Source organism: Cervus canadensis, chromosome 2 (assembly GCF_019320065.1).
Source record: "Cervus canadensis isolate Bull #8, Minnesota chromosome 2, ASM1932006v1, whole genome shotgun sequence".
NCBI lineage: Eukaryota > Metazoa > Chordata > Mammalia > Artiodactyla > Cervidae > Cervus > Cervus canadensis.
Genome location: NC_057387.1, coordinates 88,943,705 through 88,963,882, shown reverse-complemented (window position 1 = coordinate 88,963,882; position 20,178 = coordinate 88,943,705). Strand labels below are relative to the sequence as shown.

At 41.2% G+C, this 20,178-nt stretch overlaps 1 protein-coding gene across 8 annotated transcripts in view; it reads right to left on the bottom strand.

Annotated features, from left to right (window-relative positions):
• TUT4 (terminal uridylyl transferase 4) overlaps window positions 1–3,712 on the bottom strand; it is a 130,015-nt gene extending 126,303 nt beyond the window's left edge. For all 8 annotated transcript variants that reach the window (XM_043461317.1, XM_043461311.1, XM_043461320.1 and 5 more), the window contains exon 1: window positions 3,556–3,712. The gene's annotated coding sequence lies outside the window, so the exon portion shown is untranslated. The remainder of the gene's footprint in view (window positions 1–3,555) is intronic.
• Between the last annotated feature and the right edge of the window lie 16,466 nt (window positions 3,713–20,178).

The window sequence follows — 20,178 nt, the reverse complement described above, 5'->3', positions numbered from 1 at the left end:
TATCAATAAATTCTGATATGCAGATGATACCACCCTTATGGCAGAAAGCTAAGAGGAACTAAAGAGCCTCTTGATGAAAGTGAAAGAGAAGAGTGAAAAAGCTGGCTTAAAACTCAACATCCAAAAAACAAAGATCATGGCACCTGGTCCCATTACTTCATGGCAAATAGGTGGGGAAACAGTGGAAACAGTGACAGACTTTATTTTGGGCTCCAAAATCACTGCAGATGGAGACTGCAGCCATGAAATTAAAAGACACTTGCTCCTTGAAAGAAAAGCTATGACCAACCTAGACAGCATATTAAAAAGCAGAGAGAGACATTACTTTGCCAACAGAGATCCATATAGTTAAAGCTGTTTTTCCAGTAGTCATGTATGGATGTGAGCTAGACCATAAAGAAAGTTGAGTGCCAAAAAATTGATGCTTTTGAACTGTGGTGTTGAAGAAGACTCTTGAGACTCCCTTGGACAGCGAGGAGATCAAACCAGTCAATCATAAACTAAAGGAAATCAGTCCTGAATATTCATTGGAAGGACTGATGCTTAAACTCCAATACTTTGGCCACCTGATGGAAAGAACTGACTCATTAGAAAAGACCCTGATGCCGGGAAATAGCGAAGGCAGGAGAAAGGGATGACAGAGGATGAGATGGTTGGATGGCATCGCCAACTCGATGGACATGAGTTTGAGCAAGCTCCAGGAGCTGTGATGGACAGGGAAGCCTGGCGTGCTGCAGTCCATGGGGTCGCAAAGAGTTGGACATGACTGAGCGACTGAACTGATTATATGATTGAATTCCCTGAAGCAAGAGACTATCTTCAATAAGTTTATACCTCTAAAATGTAGCAATGTCTAGCATAAAGTACAAACGCAAATGTTTGATGATTAAATGATGAATGAATGAGCAACCTCAGGCAGTTCCTCCTACAAAACTGGGAGAACTCTTGACACATCTGAGAAGCAACATGGCGTATGTAATAAGAAGAGTACACAGAGTTGCTTTCAATCTTTCTAACTCTATGATCTTAAGCAAATTAACCAACATCTGACTCAGAGATTCCTCATTTATAAAACAAATTTCATAGGGGTGTTACACTGAACAAGTGAAAAAAATACATGGACATATCTAGCACAATGCCTGAAATAAAACAGGTATAAACTTAGTTTAGTGTAAAAATATTCTATTTACTTAGTTCAGCAAAGCAATCTTAATTCCTCGAAAAATAAGAAGAGAAAAAGTCTACATATCCTGCCTTACTACAGTATCCCTTCCCCTTCTCTGTTAGTCTTTCTAGAATTGTTCTTTTTTAGAACATATTTCTATCTGCAGTAACAACTTAATTCAACCATTTGCTGTTTACATTAGGAAGTAATACATCTCACTGAATTTGTTTTATCAAAATGGTCTTTTTTTAAAAAAAAAGGATAAAATTTACTGACATCAGCATTCATAGGTAAGTCTTATTTATAGCTTTTCTGACACCAGAAACTTTCTGCAGAAATAAAATTCATAACTTTTCCTACCCAAAGATCCTGATTTGACATTATATAAAGAATACAACATAATTAATCCTTATTATGCATGTCAAGGTTAACTTTGAGGTCAAAAAGTTCTCCAATTACTCTTACTAAAATGACTTTACTCAAAACTAAAAAAAATTCTCTTTAAACAGTTTTTTATTAATCAGAGACATTTATAATTACAAATATAAATATTTATTTAAAAAGGTCTCAAATTATAATGTAGACACTGTTCTGTTCCAGTTACATTAGTTAAAATTAAATGTAATGTTAGAAGTGACTTACAATACTGAACTAAACTTATGTTCATGATAACATCTTGTTAGTTTATCTGTTACTAACAACCTAGGGCAATGAACAGATTTTAATTTCTTTTTTGTATTTAGATTTTGCTAGACTTAAAACATTAAATGTTAATAACTTTTCACTTCCTGTTCTGTATTATTTCAAGGAAGCTTGTTTTTTCATTAAATATCATCTTTTTAAAGCCTAAAACAACTTAAAATTCCTATCTGCCCCAAAGTATACGGTTTTTAAGATGCACTCTAAAATTTGTTTATAAAAGGATCATAGTACATTAGATACTAGTAAATTCATTGTCTTAAGCAGTTTTCTAAATGAATCAATATTTCATAATTTTACAAGTTGTGACTAATCAATATTAGGATACAGTGTAGTGCAACAATATCTAAGGATACATATATACAAGGGTTCTGAGCCTAAAGAAAATTTCAGCATACATTTTACTCACATACAGAACATGCTGATAGTAACCAAAAAAAAAAAAAAAAACCAACTTAAAAAAAAACTATCCCACAATTCACCACCCTGATATAGCATTATGTCTAAATTATCATATCCAGGTGCGATTACCCAATTTTAATAACTAATAGTTCTCATCACTTTAAAACAGAAACAGGGTTATGTTCTGCTTCACCCAGTGTTACACATTTCGGGACTACAAGACTTGGGGGCGGGGGCGGGGGGGGACGCCGATCTTTGGAAACAAAAGGTAACCTGATCCATTCCAGCTAATTACTAAATGCATGCCAACAATACAAAATTCGAATTGCATTTCTGGACACTAAGAAGATCACAAAGGGAGCAGAATGTCAAATGTGTAAGGAACTACTTTTGTATTAAAAATATATCAAAACGAAGAAACATGGTACACCGAAACTAAGATCTCGCGCAAGGTACAAAATTCATCTGATTAAAAATTTGACCATCTAAAAAGAATTTAATCAATGTTGTTAACAGTAATTCATCGCATCCACATACGACTTGAAATCCCGATGAAGTCTTTCTTTCAGGTCTAAATATCTCATTATTTTGCAATCCGGATACCAAAAGGACCTGAAATCTCTCGCGGAGGCGTACAACACACTCGGCGAGTGCTGTCTGTTTACAAATACGAATCTCACAGTTTCCCACGTCAAAAGCGTTCATTACCACCGTTCGACTGGGGGGCGGGGAAGAGAGAAGGCGGGCGAGCAAGAAACGAAATCCTCACAGACACCTCTGCCTTCTCTCCTCCCGACAAGGGCGATCCCGGGATAAATATTTATTATGTATTATATGCGTGTGTGTGTCTATAAGTTATATACGTAGTCTATATCAAAGCCAGGGTGAAAGAAAAGGCACACAGGACAGGGAATCCTACTGGACCCCAGAGAATATTCACTCCTATCCCGTTAACTCAAAATCCGCCGCCTGGGTCTACAGGTTTCGGCTCGGGGCCGAGAGCCCCAACCTCACCGTGGAGTTCGGTCCCAAAGCGCCCCGGTGCCCTGCTCAGGAAGCCCAGGCCGCCGCCCCTACCTCCCTCATCTCCGCCTTCCCCTGGGACACCCGATGCCCAATCCAGCAAAGAAAGAAGTGTCAGGCCCCAAGAGGGCGGCTGATACGCGCTCGGGCCGGGACCGCGACACCTGCGAGGCGCGGCACCTGAGGGCGAAGAGGGGGCCGCCCGGCCTGCCTCGAGCACACCCCCTCGGGCGCCGGGTGCTACGCCGCAGCCGGAACCTCCGTACCTGCGAGGCCCGCGAGCTACAGGCGCGCGCGGCGCCTCCTCATCTCAGTGGCTCCCGCTCCCCCTCCGCCTCCCGCTGCCGCCGTCACCGCCGCCGCCGCTGGAGGCCAGGACACGACGAGCTCAGGGCTCCACCGCCATGTCCGCCGCGCCGCGAACTGCATTGTGGGGGGGAAGGGATGGGGAGGGGGAGGAGAGAGGGGGAGAGAAAGAGGAGGACCCGCTGAGGGGAGGGGGCCGAGGGAGAAAGGGAGCCAGGGGAGGGGGGGAGGGGACAGAGGGACAGAGCCCTGAATGGAGTCCTGACCCGGGCGGGGGTAGGGAACAAACGCACAGGAGACCCTGGGTAGGAGGCGCGGAGGAAAGGGTTTGGGGGTGCCCCTTCCTTTCGTTCTAGGGGCCCCAGGGCACTGGTTAAACCGGGGCGGGAGGTAGTAAACATCAATGGGAGAAGGGCTACATTCAGGGGCTTGTGGTGAAGACGGGAAACAATGGTGAGGGGGCCGAGGTGGGAGGATAGCTCACTCACACTCACGCTGTGGGAAGGGGCGAGCGCGCGAGGACACTCGTTAGCCCGCGAGGAGGGGGCGGGGGCGGGGCCCCTCTAGCGTTGGGGGAGGGCTGAAGTCACCGAGGGCTGGCGGGGAGAGGCGGGCGGGGCCGCCGAGCGGGGGGTCGCTAAGTCTAGCTCCCTGCCGGGGCCCCACGGGAGAGCGGCGGGAGGACCCCTTATTTGCCTGCGGAGGCCGGGGTCGCGGGCACTGCCGCCCTGCTTAGGTCTGGTTCCTGGGTTGTGGACTTCCCCGCGGAGGCCCCCAAGCGTGAAGAGGGCCCGAAAGCCAACCCCCAGGGGTCGGAAACCCCGGCATTGGACGTGCACCTCCGGCCTGTGTGCGGACCTGGCCCGGCCCGGGCCTCCGCGGACCCGTGGCTTGTAGCCCGGGCTTGTGACCACCAGCGAGTAGGCAGACAGAGGAATCAAATCCTCTGGGTCTCCCCTACCATTCCCCGTCTATTCACCTTTGTCACCAACCCACCAAGCTGAAATCCTTTTCTTTTAAAATGCAGCCAATTTCTGGAGTTAGGAGCGCAAGAGAAATCTTAAGAGTATCCCCCCGGCTCCGCGCGCCGCCCGGAAAAAGATTTTAGAAATCACTTATTTAGTTTTACGTGGGTTTGGCGTCAACTACCATCCATGAGCCTCCTCCCCCTTTTGCTTTTAATATAGGCTCCTCCATGTAGTTATTTAAAGTCCCGATAGGAAAGGATTTATGGTTTGGTTGATTTTTTTAGTCGTGTCCGACTCTTTGCAACACTTTGGACTGTAGCCCACCAGGCTCCTCTGTCCATGGGATTGTTCAGGCAAGAATCCTGGAATGGGTTGCCATATCCTCCTTCAGAGGATCTTCCCCACGGAGGGATTGAACCCGTGTCTCCTGTGTCTCCTGCATGGCAGGTGGATTCTTCACCCGCTGAACCATCTGGGAAGCCCAGGTCCTAATTTTTTTAAGGTCCCAGCCTTGGAGATTATTCAGCCAACCTCTAACCTCAAAGCTGGACAAATCACACAACTATAGTCCTTGCAGGTGACACATGCTAAGGCAGGAAAAGTATATGATAGGGTGGACGTGAGGGAAGATGCAAAATCTTAAGTCTTTACAAGATGTCATTTATTTGCTAAGTCGTGTCGGACTATCTTGTGACCCTGTGAACAGTAGCCCACCAGGCTCTGTCCATGAGATTTCCCAGGCAAGAATCCTGGAGTGGGTGGTTATTTCCTTCTCCAGGGGATCTCCCACCACCCAGAGATGGACTGGCATCTCCTGCATTGACAGGCACATTCTTTACCCCTGAGCTGGGATACTGCCTGATAAAATTTCTCATGATGTGACTCAGAGGCTGGAACCTATAAAAGTTTACAGACAGGGCCTTCCTCTCTGTAGGATCCATCTTCTTTGCACTCCCAAACTGGTTACTTCTTATTTATCTTTTTATATGTATATGAATCTGAAGTTTGATGAGAAGGGACCACTAAGTGCTAGTCATTGAGCTAGAGATTTCATGTTTTTCCATTTAATTCTCATAACAGAGAATTCGCTCTGCTGATGAATGGTTAGAACTCTGAGCTTCCAATGCAGGGGATTAATGTGTGATCCCTGGTCAGGGAACTAGGATCCCACAAGTGGCACAGCACCCCACCCCCGCAAAAAAATTAGAACAATCCCATGAGGTCCGTGATATTACTTCCATTTATAAATGAGAAAACTAGAGCTCTGAGAATTAAGTATTAATACACTTTACCCCCCCACCCCCCATTTCATGCCAGGGTGTACAGGTGTAGTGCACAGAGTAAGTGTGTTACTTGCTCAGTCCTACTCCGCAATCTCATGGACTGCAACCTTCCAGACTCTTCTGAAAATGAAATTCTCCAAGCAAGAATACTGGAGTGGGTTGCCATTTCAAGTTAAAAGAGCCCTACCCAGCTTCAACACTTACCAGTTGTTTGATTTTAGCCAAATACATTCTGAGTTTCTTTATATGTGAGTTTTCAACAACAAAATAGCTACTTCACAGAGATGTAAGGAAAATAGCAGATCCCAAATTTAAAACCTGTAGAGGTATTAAGATGATACTAACATGTCCTTCTCTTTGGTGAGTGATATCAAGGTCCCTGGAGCAAGTTCAATGGAATAAAATTTCCCGATTACTTAATAAAAGCAAAACACAGAGTTACAAAGCCAAGCCAGATTCCTACCTCCAAAAAAGTTCACCATTGAGCAAGGAAGTTTACTACTGCACTACAAAAAAGGCAACAGGTCTTATCAAGAGCTGGGCTAATACAGAGGAGTGCATGATAAATCCCACTTGGGTGAAGTTTTAATGGAAAAGGTAGAAGCTGAACCCTGGAAGTTTGCTTATTATGTGCTGGACACATGTCTGTGATCCTGAGAACATTGTTTTGTCTGGAGTGGGCAGAAAATAATGATTCTGAAAACAAAGGTGGGGGCCAGACTGAGAATCCCAGTGCCTCTCTGCTCTTATCCCTTCCAGATAACTCTCTTCTACCACTTTTCCTATTACTCAAAATCCAGTTTAACTCCTACCTCCTTTATCAAATCATCTTCATCACCACCACCCCAATAGGTCAGTGAATGAGATTCCTCCATTCTCTGAATCTCTACACATTACTTTTATGAGTCTGACTCCAGTAAGTTATAAACTTGAGTGCAAATACTTAACATTTGTATTCCTTATAATGCCTACATGCTTGTTGAAGGAAAACTCCGGCAACTAGACTCCTATTATCATCACAATAAAACACATATAACACAGGTATTTCTATGTGAAAAATGAGGGAAGTTAAGGTATAAGAGACTTCATTAGTGGCCAGGGTCACATAGGAAGTCACAGGCAGTTCTAGAATACCAGTTCTGTGTTCTTTCCTTTGAATCACCCATTTAATGAGAAATTAAATGGTAAATATCTGACTGCTCTGTATAAATACTCTGAGGACTTACATCTGATACTTGCAAGAAAGACTTCATGCTTGTGGTTAAGTCTCCAGTTCGGAAGTTCTGGGAGTTCAGTTTCACCCAAACGCAGATGAAAATTACTTACAGTAAAAGTCATATTTCATCATAAGTAATTAGAAATATAATTGCCCAGTGGATCAATATTCATACTCTATTATCTTCCTAGGTGATCAGTTCAGTTCAGTTCAGTCACTCAGTCATGTCCAACTCTTCATGACTACATGGACTGCAGCATGCCAGGCTTCCCTGTGTATTACCAACTCCTGGAGCTTACTCAGACTCCTGTCCATCGAGTTGGTGATGCTGTCCAACCATCTTATCCTCTGTCGTCACCTTCTCCTCCTGCCTTCAATCTTTCCCAGCATTGGGATCTTTTCTAATAAGTCAGTTCTTCAAATAAATCAGGTGGCCAAAGTTTGAGTTTCAGCTTCAGCATCAGTCTTTCCAATGAATATTCAGGACTGATTTCCTATAAGATTAACTGGTTTGATCTCTTTGCAGTACAAGGGACTCTCAAGAGTCTTCTCCAACACCACAGTTCAAAAGCATCAATTCTGCAGTCAGCTTTCTTTATGGTCCAACTCTCACATCAATACATGACTACTGGAAAAACCATAGCTCTGACTAGATGGACCTTTGTTGGCAAAGGAATGTCTCTGCTTTTTAATATGCTGTCTAGGTTTCTCATAACTTTTCTTCCAAGGAGCAAGCATCTTTTAATTTCATGGCTGCAATCACCATCTGCAGTGATTTTGGAGCCCCCAAAAATAAAGTCTGTCAACGTTTCCCCAACTATTTGCCGTAAAGTGATGGGATCGGAATGTTGAGTATTAAGCCAGCTTTTTCACTATCCTCTTTCACCTTGATCAAGAGGCTCTTTAGTTCTTTGGTTTCTGCGACAAGGGTGGTGTCATCTGCATATCTGAGGTTACTGATATTTCTCCCGGCAATCATGATTACAGCTTGTGCTTCATCCAGTCCAGCATTTCTCATGATGTACTCTGCATAGAAGTTAAATAAACAGTGACAATATACAGCCTTGACATACTCCTTTCCCTATTTGGAACCAGTCTCTTGTTTCATGTCAGGTTCTAACGTTGCTTCTTGACCTGCATACAGATCTCTCACGAGGCAGGTCAGGTGGTCTGCTATTCCCATCTCTCTAAGAATTTTCCATTTTGTTGTGATCCACATAGTCAAAGGCTTTGGCATAGTCTATAAAGAAGAAGTATATGTTTTTCTGGAACACTCTTGCTTTTTCAATGATCCGAGAGATGTTGCCTATGTGATTGCTGGTTCCTCTGCCTTTTCTAAATACAGCTTGAATGTCTGGAAGTTCTCGGTTCATGTACTGTTGAAGCTTGGCTTGGAGAATTTTGAGCATTACTTTCCTAGCATGTGAGATGAGTGCAATGGTGTGGTAGTTTGAACATTCTTTAGCATTGCCTTTCTTTGGGATTGAGATGAAAACTGACTTTTTCCAGTCCTGTGGCCACTGCTGAGTTTTCCAAATGTGCCGGCATATTGAGTGCAGCATTTTCACAACATCATCTTTTAGGATTTGAAATAACTCAACTGGAATTCCATCACCTCCTCCAGCTTTGTTTGTAGTGATGCTTCCTAAGGCCCACTTGACTTCACATTCCAGGATGTCTGGCTCTAGGTGAGTGATCACACCATCATGGTTATCTGGGTCATGAAGATCTTTTTTGTATCGTTCTTCTGTGTATTCTTGTATCCTAGGTGACAGGAAAACCCAATCCAAAAATCATCATTTTGAGTGAAAAGGTGATTTGATGAGTAAATTATATCAGAACAAAAAAGGTTCCTTAGAGATAAGTGTGCTAAAACCAAGATCTACTGGTAAATCATAAAGAGAACAAATCATAACAGGCCATGCATGTATGTTATTTAAAAAAAAACAGGTTTTATCCTGTAGTTAATGGAAACTTACTGAACATTCATAAGTAAGAGAAAGATACAATCAGATCTGCTAAAGTTTTTTTCTAAGACTCCTTTTCTTTCTCCCAAATAACCTGATTTCTTCAAGGAGAGAAACTTCAGTGCTTGGTAATCTTTTATAGACTCTGGATGATGATACTCTCCAGTCAAAAAGAGTCCCGTGATGTGGTCCTAATATGTCTTCTTCACCTGTGTATTCCAGCACCCAGAACAATTCTGATACTCAGAAAGTACCTAGAAATCGCTTGCTAACACTCTTAAGTCGTCTGTAAAGCAGAAGGTAGGTTCAAAGTTTAAAATTTTGTGATTCTTAAAAACAGCATGCAATACCAGAGCCTCTAATGCTCACCTCAAAGACAGTGTAAAGAATTGATTTCTTTTTATCTTTTTGCATTCTTGGAATTAAATAAGCTAAAATATGTTAAAATACCTATCCTAGTAAACATTCAACAAAAATTAGTTCCCTCTATCCTTAAAGTCAAGTTTCTTCTCATCTGCCCCAGACTCACACTAGCACATGTGACTACTTGCTATCCATTAATTCCATTTAATTTGTTCTGAAGATTCAATGTGTGGAATTTTTAACTATAGCCACACCCTTTAGTGTACTTGCTTGAAGTGTGTTAAAATGGTCTGTTTCTTTTTTTTTTTTTCAGGGTGGCTTTCTTCTTTAATGTAAATAAGAAATGAGAATTAGAAAAGACACTGGAGTTCATATAGTTGTATATACCAGATACTTATGTACAGGCCAAGAGATGATGCTGTAATTGTAACCTAGGACCATATCATAAGGGCCATGTGTGCCATTTTAAAGGGCAGCCTTTTTACAATGAAAGTTAAAATGAATTTAATATCACAGAACATTTGCAAGCAAGGCAGAGAGATCATCAGATCTATGTCCTCCAGCAAAATTTACTTACATGCTATGCAGCTCAGGTCCCAGGCATAGAAACTGTTGGTTGATTTTTTATTTTTTTTACTATATAGGTATTGTATTTTGTATTTTCTTTACTATATGGGTATTGTAAGTTGTATTTTATCAACAGGATGCCACAAAGGACCATGATAAAACCAGAGTGAAACAGCTAGATCCAAGATGGTGGATAAAGTAAGCTAAAGGTCACTGCTTTCCTTGTCTTGATTTATCTCTTTGTTTCCATACCAACCCCTGAAAGCTGAAATACACTTGCCCTGATTTATCTCTGTGTTTGTGTCAAGTTACCTCCTAGTATTGGCAGAGATGCCTTGCAGCTGTACCATAAGAGATAAGTGCTGTGAGAAATATACAATGGTCAACCACCCCCAACCAGCTCTGACTTGATCACAGGAATGTTACAGCTCAGATGAAACCCAGAGGTATCTGAAAATTACCTTTGCTTCATTACCTTGCTAAGGTCTCCACCCAAAGTGGGGGTTTGTACTCTGCTAGGCACAGCTGGTGCTGCATGCAAAGGAACACGATAGACTGTGCATGCCCTGGCTGCCCGTGAAAATCGCTGCTCCTTTCCTAGAGCCCTGTTGACTTGTTCACTTAAAAAGTGCTTTTAGAGCATGAACTCCCCTTCTCCTTCTCTGGCCATTGGATAAAAGCCTGGCCTGCGTGTACCAAACTCAGTTTCATTATTGGCAGTGCAAAACTGATTGAAAAAGACCCCCCTGACAGCCAGGGGATCTTCAATTCAGCTGGGGCCCCAAGAGGGGGCCTTGCTTCTAACTCAGCAACACAACCTCGGTTTGAATATTTGTGCTTAATACAGAGCTCATTTCTTCCCATGTTTATCTATGCTATATGTTAGAAATTCTTCCTTTACTGAGGTGAAATCTTCCTACTATAATGTTTTTTGTAAGTTCTTACCTCAAGAGTAACACCAGGCCTCTTTTTCTTCATATATAAAAACAAGGATGTGAACTAGATGAACTAAAGCTGAATAGGAGTCTAAAGGTCTATAATTCTGATATAAACTCCCTTTAAGTGAGCTATTTTACTTCCTCTAAACCATATCTTTTCCCCTTTTCCTTCAAAACAAAAATGAGATCCAACTTCCATTCTAACGATCTCCCTATGACCAATTCTAGTGTGTTAGCTGACTTTTTTTTTCCTGGGCTCCAAAATCACTGCAGATGGTGACTGCAGCCACGAAATTAAAAAACGCTTACTCCTTGGAAGGAAAGTTAAGACCAACCTAGATAGCATATTAAAAAGCAGAGACCTTACTTTGTCAACAAAGGTCCGTCTAGTCAAGGCTATGGTTTTTCCAGTGGTCATGTATGGATGTGAGAGTTGGACTATAAAGGAAGCTGAGCACCGAAGAATTGATGCTTTTGAACTGTGGTGTTGGAGAAGACTCTTGAGAGTCCCTTAGTCCCTTAGATCCAACCAGTCCATCCTAAAGGAGATCAGTCCTGGGTGCTCATTGGAAGAACTGATGTTGAAGCTGAAACTCCAATACTTTGGCCACCTGATGCGAAGAGCTGACTCATTGGAAAAGACCCTGAAAGATTGAGGGTAGGAGGAGAAGGGGACGACAGAGGATGAGATGGCTGGATGGCATCACCGACTCAATGGGCGTGGGTTTGGGTGGACTCTGGGAGTTGGTGATGGACAGGAGGACTGACTTGCTGCAGTTCATGGGGTCACAAAGAGTCGGACACGACTGAGCGACTGAACTGAACTGAGGATAATCTATACTCTGATTCATCTTTGAATCCTCTAAAATGTCAAGCGTTCTTTCCAGAAATAAATCCCAGATAATATATGATCAAGTGATTTTCAATGAAAGTGCTAAGACTATTCAAAGGCAAAAAGTCTTTTTGCCTGGGAAAATAGTACATGGATAGTCATATTGCAAAAGAATGAAGTGAGACCTTTACCTAATATCATATAAAAAAATTAACTCAAAATGGATCTGAGACCTAAGTGTAAGACCTAAAATAATAAAACTCTTAGACAGAAATATAAGGCAAAAACTTCACAACATTGGATTTGGCAATGACTTCTTAGATATGACACCAAAGGCTCAGGCAAAAAAAGAAAATATGGACAAACTGGACTTCAAGAAAATTAAATACTTGTGCATCAGAAGACAGTATCAATGGAGTGAAAAGGCAACCCACAGAATGGGCAAAAACATTTCAAATCATATGTCTGATGTCTACAGTATAGAGTGAAGTAAAACTCAACAACAAAAAAACAAACAACCTGATTCAAAATGGGCGAAGAACCTGATACACATTTCTCTGTAGAAAATATACAAATGACCAATATGCACATGAAAAGATGCTCAGCATTGCCAGTTGTTAAAGAAATGCAAATCAAACCTACGAGATATCATTGTATGTCACTCTCATTAGTATGGATACCCCCATAAAACAAACAAATAAACAAAAAAAAAAACTAGAAAATAGTGTTTGTGAGGATGTAGAGAAATTAGAACCCTTGTGCAATGCTGGTTGGAATACAAAATGATACAGCTGCTGTGGAAAACAGTAAGTGGTTCCTCAAAAAAATTAAACATAGAATTATAATACCATATAACCCAGCAATTATATTTCTGGGCATATACTCAAAAGACTTGAAAACTAAGTCTTGAAGGGATATTTGTACACCCATATTCTTAGCAACATTATCCACACAATAGCCAAAAAGTGAAAGCAATGCAAATATCCATTGATGAATGAATGGATAAGCAAAATGTGGTATATACATACGATGGCATACTATTCAGCCTTAAAAAGAAAGGAAATTCTGCATATGTTACAACACAGGTGAACTTCCGATGACACTGTGCCAAATGAAATAAACCAGTTACAAAAAAAAAACAAATACTGTGTGATTCTATATACTTAGAGTAGTCAAAATCATAGACAGAAGGTAGGAAGGTGGTTACCAGGGGCTGGGGGAGGGGAGAATGAAGAATTATTGTTTAATAAGTGTAGAGTTTCACTTTTACAAGATTAGAAGAGTGGCAGAGATGAATGGTGGTGATGGTTGCACATTATGAATGCATTTAATGCTAACTGAATTGTACACTTTAAAATGGTAAAGATAATAAATTTTATGTTATGTGTACTTTACCAGAACTTTAAAAAGTTGTAAAAAAAAAAAAAAAAAAAGACATGCTCTGATGAGTTCTGGAACTGCAAATCTCTCTTCCCTCAAGGAGCTCTCAGAAACATAAACAAATACTAATAGAATGTGATAATTACCATGATAAGTGTATGTATAAACATTATGAAAACACAAATAAGGGATAACTAATTTTGTCTGGGAGAGAATAATTTGTTAGGGAAGAATGATCAAGAAAACTTTGGAAAATAAATATTCTTGAAGTATCTTTGAAGGGTGAGTGAAATAGCCATCTAAAGGAGAGGAAGAGCATTCAAGATGTAGAGAAGAAAAAGGGCAGGGCGTGCTACAGGAATCTGCAACTAGTTGGCACAGTGGAGGGCAGGGTACAGGAGGTGATACTGGAGCGCCAGATCATGAGGCCTGCGGTACCAGGCTAGGCACCTGGCCGTACCTGAAAGGTAGTCCTTAAAGAGTTTCAACCAAGAGAATGATGTAGTCATACTTGGATATTAGAAAAGATTAATTAGCAGTGCATAGGTAAGAATAGAGGAGCCAAAAAAAAAAAAAGAGGAGCCAAAACTGAAGGCAGGGAAAACAGTTAAGGATTGTTGTAGAAAATCAGGTGAGAGATTATGAAAGCTTGAAATAAGCAGAAGAAGTAGGACAGAAAAAAGGGACAGATCAGAAAGATGTAACACGTGTACAGTGTTAGAGTAATAAGACCTAAATGGTTTATTAAATGTGTTGTTCATGGTACAGATAAAAGTTCTCATGTAGAAGAGATTGTTCTTGTTCAGGGAGGTTTCACTATCACCAGCTCTGAACAACCAGTAGCAACTTCTGGTATACAGTTTAGAAAGTGAGCCTAAAAACTCAGTCTAGGTACAATAAGAAAGAGTGATGGGGACTTCCCTGGTGGTCCAGTGGCTAGGTCCAGGGGGCCTGGGTTTGATCCCTGATCAGGGAACTAGGTCCCACATGCCACAACTGAGAGTTCACATGCCACACTAAAGATCCTGTGCCCAGCACAGCCTAATAAATAGAATGACTTTTTTAAAATGATGAATTAAGAATGTCTGCTGAATGGGAAAACACTAGCGCATGACAGATATTTAACATTCCACTCTCAGGCAGAGGAAACATTAAGATACACTGAGTGTTTTAAAGAATACATATGGTGTGTTTCCATTTTTTTAAATTCAAGAACAGACAAAATTAATTTTTGTTGATGGAAGTCAAAATGGTTGTTATCTCTGCATGAGGATGTAGACATGGACCAGAAAGGGGCACAGAGGAGCCTATTAGAGTGCTAGAAATCTTCTAGATCTTGATCTGGGTGGTGGTCACACACGTGTATACATCTGTGAGCAACCAATAAGTGGTACACCTAAGTTTTGTACTTCTTACTATATGAATTGTATATATCAATTTTAAAAAAAAGTAAATATGTGTTTAAGGAATGGCAAATAGTTGGATGTTGTATATGGTAAGGAAGAAAGAAAAAGGTTAGCAGATTACTGGGAGATAAAGTTGGAGAAATAATAGGATGGCAATAGACAGTGAAGGGTTTGGGAAACCATTTTAGAGTGGGTTTCCCCGGTGGCTCAGCAGTAAAAGAATCTGCCTGCAATGCAAGAGTCATGGGCTTCATCCCTGGGTCAAGAAGACCCCCTGGAGGAGGGCATGGCAACCCACTCCAGTATTCTTGCCTGGAGAATCCCATGGACGGAGGAGTCTGATGGGCTACAGTCCATGGGTCTGACACGACTGAATCGACTGGGCACACACATTAAAGAGCTTGACTTGTTCCTACAGCTTTTGGCGAGTATATAAAGCTCTGGATAGTCCCATATCTCTGTTTTGGCTGTGCAGAGTCTCCTTTGGAGAGAAAAAGGTGAAGAACAGTTTCGTTGACCCAGCTTGGATCTCAGACCCAGTATCCTCTTGGTTTATCAATTTTATATCCATCCTTGGAAATCATAAAAGGGAGGGGAATCCAGTTACCTCTCAAAGTACCTGGCAAGTGACTTTAATTCAAACTTTGAATATTTTTTATTACAGACCTCACATAACCACATTGCAAAGTCTCAAACCTAAAGAAAGGGGGCATGAACTGTGGATAATTCTACTACAGTAGTATTAGCATTTTCATATAGTGGATTTCATAACAGTCTTTCTTCTTTAAAAAACAAACAAAAAAAACACAGCTCTTCAAGATAAGACAGCTGGCCTCTGCTGATAGCCCAATACCAGAGACTAGGTCAAATATGGAAAAGCATAACCAAAAGTTGTCTCTGAATGTATTTTGGCTGGAGCAAGGCAGAATCTAGAAGTAAACCAGGTCAGAAATACATGTCTACAACGAAAAAACAAAGGGCTAGAGTGCAAAGGTGGAAAGGTTCAAGTGTTAGCCACTATATGTGTACAGAAGCTCCTTTAACTGGGTGCCTACAGTTTTTGTGAGCTGTATGTAGTTGCTTACAGTGTTGGACTGGATAATTGTAATCTTAATAACTTTGTCTTATTTTCATTTAACCTTAAATCATATGCATTTTTCATTTTGCTATATAGTCTTCATAACTATTTGCACTTTCAGAGGTTAAGTTTTATTTTTCATAGGATAAAAATTAAAAATAATTTTTTTTTCATGTATTTTTATTTGTTGGAGGCTAATTACTTTACAATATTGTAGTGGTTTTTGCCATACATTGACATGAATCAGCCATGAATTTACATGTGTTCCCCATCCTGATCCCCCCTCCCGCCTCCCTCCCCATCCCATCCCTCTGGGTCTTCCCAGTGCACCAGCCCTGAGCTCTTGTCTCATGCATCCAACCTGGGCTGGTGATCTGTTTCACCCTTGAAAAAATAAATTTTTAAAGTAAAAGTTTTATTTTATTCCTTTTAACAATTTTGCTGTATTTCCTTTAATGTGTATCTTACAACTCCTAAATCTCTTCTAAAATTATTTTCTAATAAATGACTTTTATGTTTGTAAATATTGGGTTGAGTGAAAAGTTAAAATTTCATCCCAATGAACTTTTTGGCCAACCCAATATTTAGTTCCCTGTTTTCTTAAACTGCTAAAATGAAATTATTATTTTTTTCTGATTATAATAGAATTATATGCTCTTTTCAGAAAATCTAGAAATTTTAGGAAAACATAAAGAAGAAAATGGAAAAGGAAATGGCAACCCACTCCAGTACTCTGGCCTGGGAGAATTCCAGAGACAGAGGAGGATTGAGGTCTACAGTCCATGGGGTCACAAAGAGTCAGTCACGACTGAGTGACTGAGCATACAAAGAAGAAAATAACAATATCAATAGACCATACCCCACTATCCTAAGATAATCAGTCTAAACAACTTTTGGGCTTATTTCTTTTCAGCCTTTTTTTTTTTAATGCATTTTAACAGTTGAGATCACATGTTGCACATAATATATTTTTTGTTTAATGTTTTGTCATTGTTGTTCAGTTGCTAAGTTGTGTCTGATTCTTTGTGACCCCATGGACTGCAGCATGCTAGGCTTCCCTGTCCTTCACTATCTCCTGGAGCTTGTTGAAACTTAAGTCCACTGAGTCAGTGATGCCATCCAGCTATCTCATCCTCTGTCACCCTTTCTCCTCCTGCCCTCAGACTTTCCCAGCATCAGGCTCTTTTCCAGTGAGTCAGTTCTTTGCATCAGGTGGCCAAAGTATTGGAGCTTCAGCTTCAGCATCAGTCCTTCCAAGGACTGTTCAGGATTGATTTCCTTTAGGATTGACTGGTTTTATCATAAGTATTTCTCCACATCGTTAAGAATTCTTTGTAAATTCAGTTTTAGCAGCTGTAAAATTTTATATAAAAGAAGGTGTCCTGGTTTGCTTAACCAGTCCCTTATTGTTAGGTGTTTAAGTTACTTTTAATTTTTTTCTATTCTAAATAATGCTTTTTGCCTTAAATGTATACTACTGAAGCGACTTAGCAGCAGCAGCAGCAGCATAAAGCACTATAATATTATTTCCTCAGGGCTTCCCTGGTGGATCAGTGGTTAAGAGTCGGCCTGCCAATCCAGGAAACACAGGTTCAGTCCCTGGACCAGGAAGATCCCACATGCAACGAAGCAGCTACTAAAGCTCCATTGCTACAATTACTGAAGCCCAGGCACCCTAGAGCCGGTTCTCCGCAACAAGAGAAGCCACAACAATGAGAAGCCGGTGCACTGCAACTAGAGAGGAGCCTCTGCTTGCTGCAACTAGAGAAAAGACCACACAGCAATGAAGATCCAGCACAGGCAAAAATAAATAAAATTAAAAAATAAAAAAGATATTTCCTCAGAGAGAATTCTAAGATGGAGGATTTCTACATCAAGTAGTGTGACAATTTTAAAGCTTCCTGATGTGTATTACCAAATTAATTTAAAAGATCTATCCTAAATTCTACTTCCCTACTACGTGGGAGAGAAAGCTTTAAAAATGACAGGTTTCTCAGAATCTCTGAATAAAGGCTATAGTATCCACAAACACAATTTCCTTAAAAAAAAGTACTGACTAAAAACACAGGAGTGCCAGATTTGGGGAGGGGGGGACTTGTCACACTTTAGTTACCTTGATGTCCCCCTGGAGTCTGAAAACACACTTTCTAAATAGTCAAGTACCCCCACCTTACAAGCCAACAATATTTTAGACAGCGATTACCTAAAGGTTAGGCAACATCAATGAAACATCTTGCTGTGTCTCCAAAGTTCCCCAGAGGATATGACCCAAGATCACTTACAGTTTTGGAGGGGAGACTGTCAAAGAGGTCCCTGGAGGGATTAGCAGTTCAAGCAGATCCTATATGCAGCTCTGAAGTTTTCTTGTTTAGACAACCCTTGGTCCAGTTCCAGAATCCTTGCCCAGCCTTAGATCTCTCCCTACACTCCTCCCAGGGTCCTCCAGACACCTATAACCTTGAGAGAAATCTTGAGATTCCACTTTGTCTCTCTGAGCCAATACGCTTGCTTACTCTAGTTCCCTTCTACCAATTCTCACTCCATTTTTCCGCTCTTGATCTTCCTGATCTTTTCCTTCTCTCTCCTCACTCTCCTGAGTCTTAAATTTCTCTCTAAACTTCTCTATTAATGCTCTCCCTCTCCCTCTCTGTCCTTGTTTTCTCAAACTTTCAGCCCTTTCCTCCTCTTCAACAGGGACACAGCTGACCTTAACTAGGAGCCGCCTCTCACTATTTTGTCCCCAGATTTCTCTCCCTCTGACTGTTCTGTTCTCTCCAAATGGCACACACAGTCTCAGTTTTGCAGGAGTTTCTCCCAGCCTCTTTCACACCTAAGACAGCTTTCTTTCACCTTGTTACCAAGGAATACTCTTTGAAGAGCACTGTTATCCCTCTAACCGAAAGATGACCTCCTTCTGCTACTTATACTTATCATTGTTGTTGTTGAGTCACTCAGTCATGTCTGACTCTGTGTGACCCCATGGACTGCAGCACACCAGGCTTCCCTGTCCTTCACTATCTCCTGGAGTTTGCTCAAACTCATGTCCATTGAGTCAATGATGCCATCCAACCCATTTCATCTTCTGTCGCCCCCTTCTCCTCCTGCCCTTAATCTTTCCCAGCATCAGGGTCTTTTACAATGAGTGGGCTCTTTGCATCAGATGGCCAAAGTATTGGAATTTCAGCATCATTGTCAGTCCTTCCAATGAATATTCAGGGATGATTTCCTCAGTTCAGTTCAGTTGCTCAGTCATGTCCGACTCTTTGTGACCCCATGGACTGCAGCATGCCAGGCTTCCCTGTCCATCACCAACTCCCAGAGTTTACCCTAATTCATGCCCATTGAATTGGTGATGCCATCCAACCATCTCATCCTCTGTCATCCCCTTCTCCTCCTGTCTTCAATCTTTCCCAGTATCAGAGTCTTTTCAAATGAGTCAGCTCTTCACATCAGGTGGCCAAAATATTGGAGTTTCAGCTTCAGCACCAGTCCTTCCAATGAACACTCAGGACTGATCTCCTTTAGGATGGACTGGTTGGATCTCCTTGCAGTCCAGGGGACTCTCAAGAGTCTTCTCCAACACCATGGTTCAAAAGCATCAATTCTTCAGGACTCAGTTTTCTTTATAGTCCAACTGTCACATCCATACATGACTACTGGAAAAACCGTAGCCTTAGGATTGACTAGTTTGATCTCCCTGTAGTCCAGGGGACTCTCAAGAGTCTTCTCCAACACCACAGTTCGAAAGCATCAATTCTTCAGCACTCAGCCTTCTTTATGGTCCAATGCTCACATCTGTACATGACTACTGAAAAAACCATAGCTTTGACTATAAAGTCCAAGAAGGAATCAGTTACATTATGCCCATATTTTCCTCTATTCAAATTAGGATACATGAGAGTGCAAGTTTATAAGCATACTTATAGTTGCAACAAGATAGGATAATTGAAATCTGAGCTGTCCTCAAAAAATCTGGGACATAATGTTGCTATAAATTCCACCTCTCCAGAACCCAGCTCTCCAGCAGTTTCACACACATGGAGAAGTCTGAACATCCTTGGAGTTGTCAGGAAGTTAGTGTTCTATATATTACACTCAGACTAAAAAGAAGTGTTCTCTTTTTTGTCCACTCTGGAAGACAGAGTTTTGACTACATGTCAACTTAGGTCTAACCTTCCAGATTGCTATTTATAGGACATACACAGAGGGAGTCTTTAACTGGAGATTTTACAAAGGTCACAAAAGGGTTCACTGAGAAAGACCAAGTCCTTGCTCTGAAATGGAAATGTATGGTTTATTGCCCGTTGACTTACAGATTAATCTATTTAATGATCTTCAAAGCTGCTTTAGTAGGTCCTGGTTTAAACTTCAGTTCTTCCTTTCTAAGAAAATTAGGGGAAACTATTAACCAAAGTGAACTCCTCAGGTCCAGTTTAGACTTTCCTTTTGGCACTATCCAAATTTTATAAATTCTCTTCTGCCTGGAGCCCTTAATCTAAATCTCCATAACTGTATTGGCTCAAGGTTCACTTTAAGTACAGTCTTAATGGATCATATTCCTGAGGAAGTTTGCTTCCTCCAATAA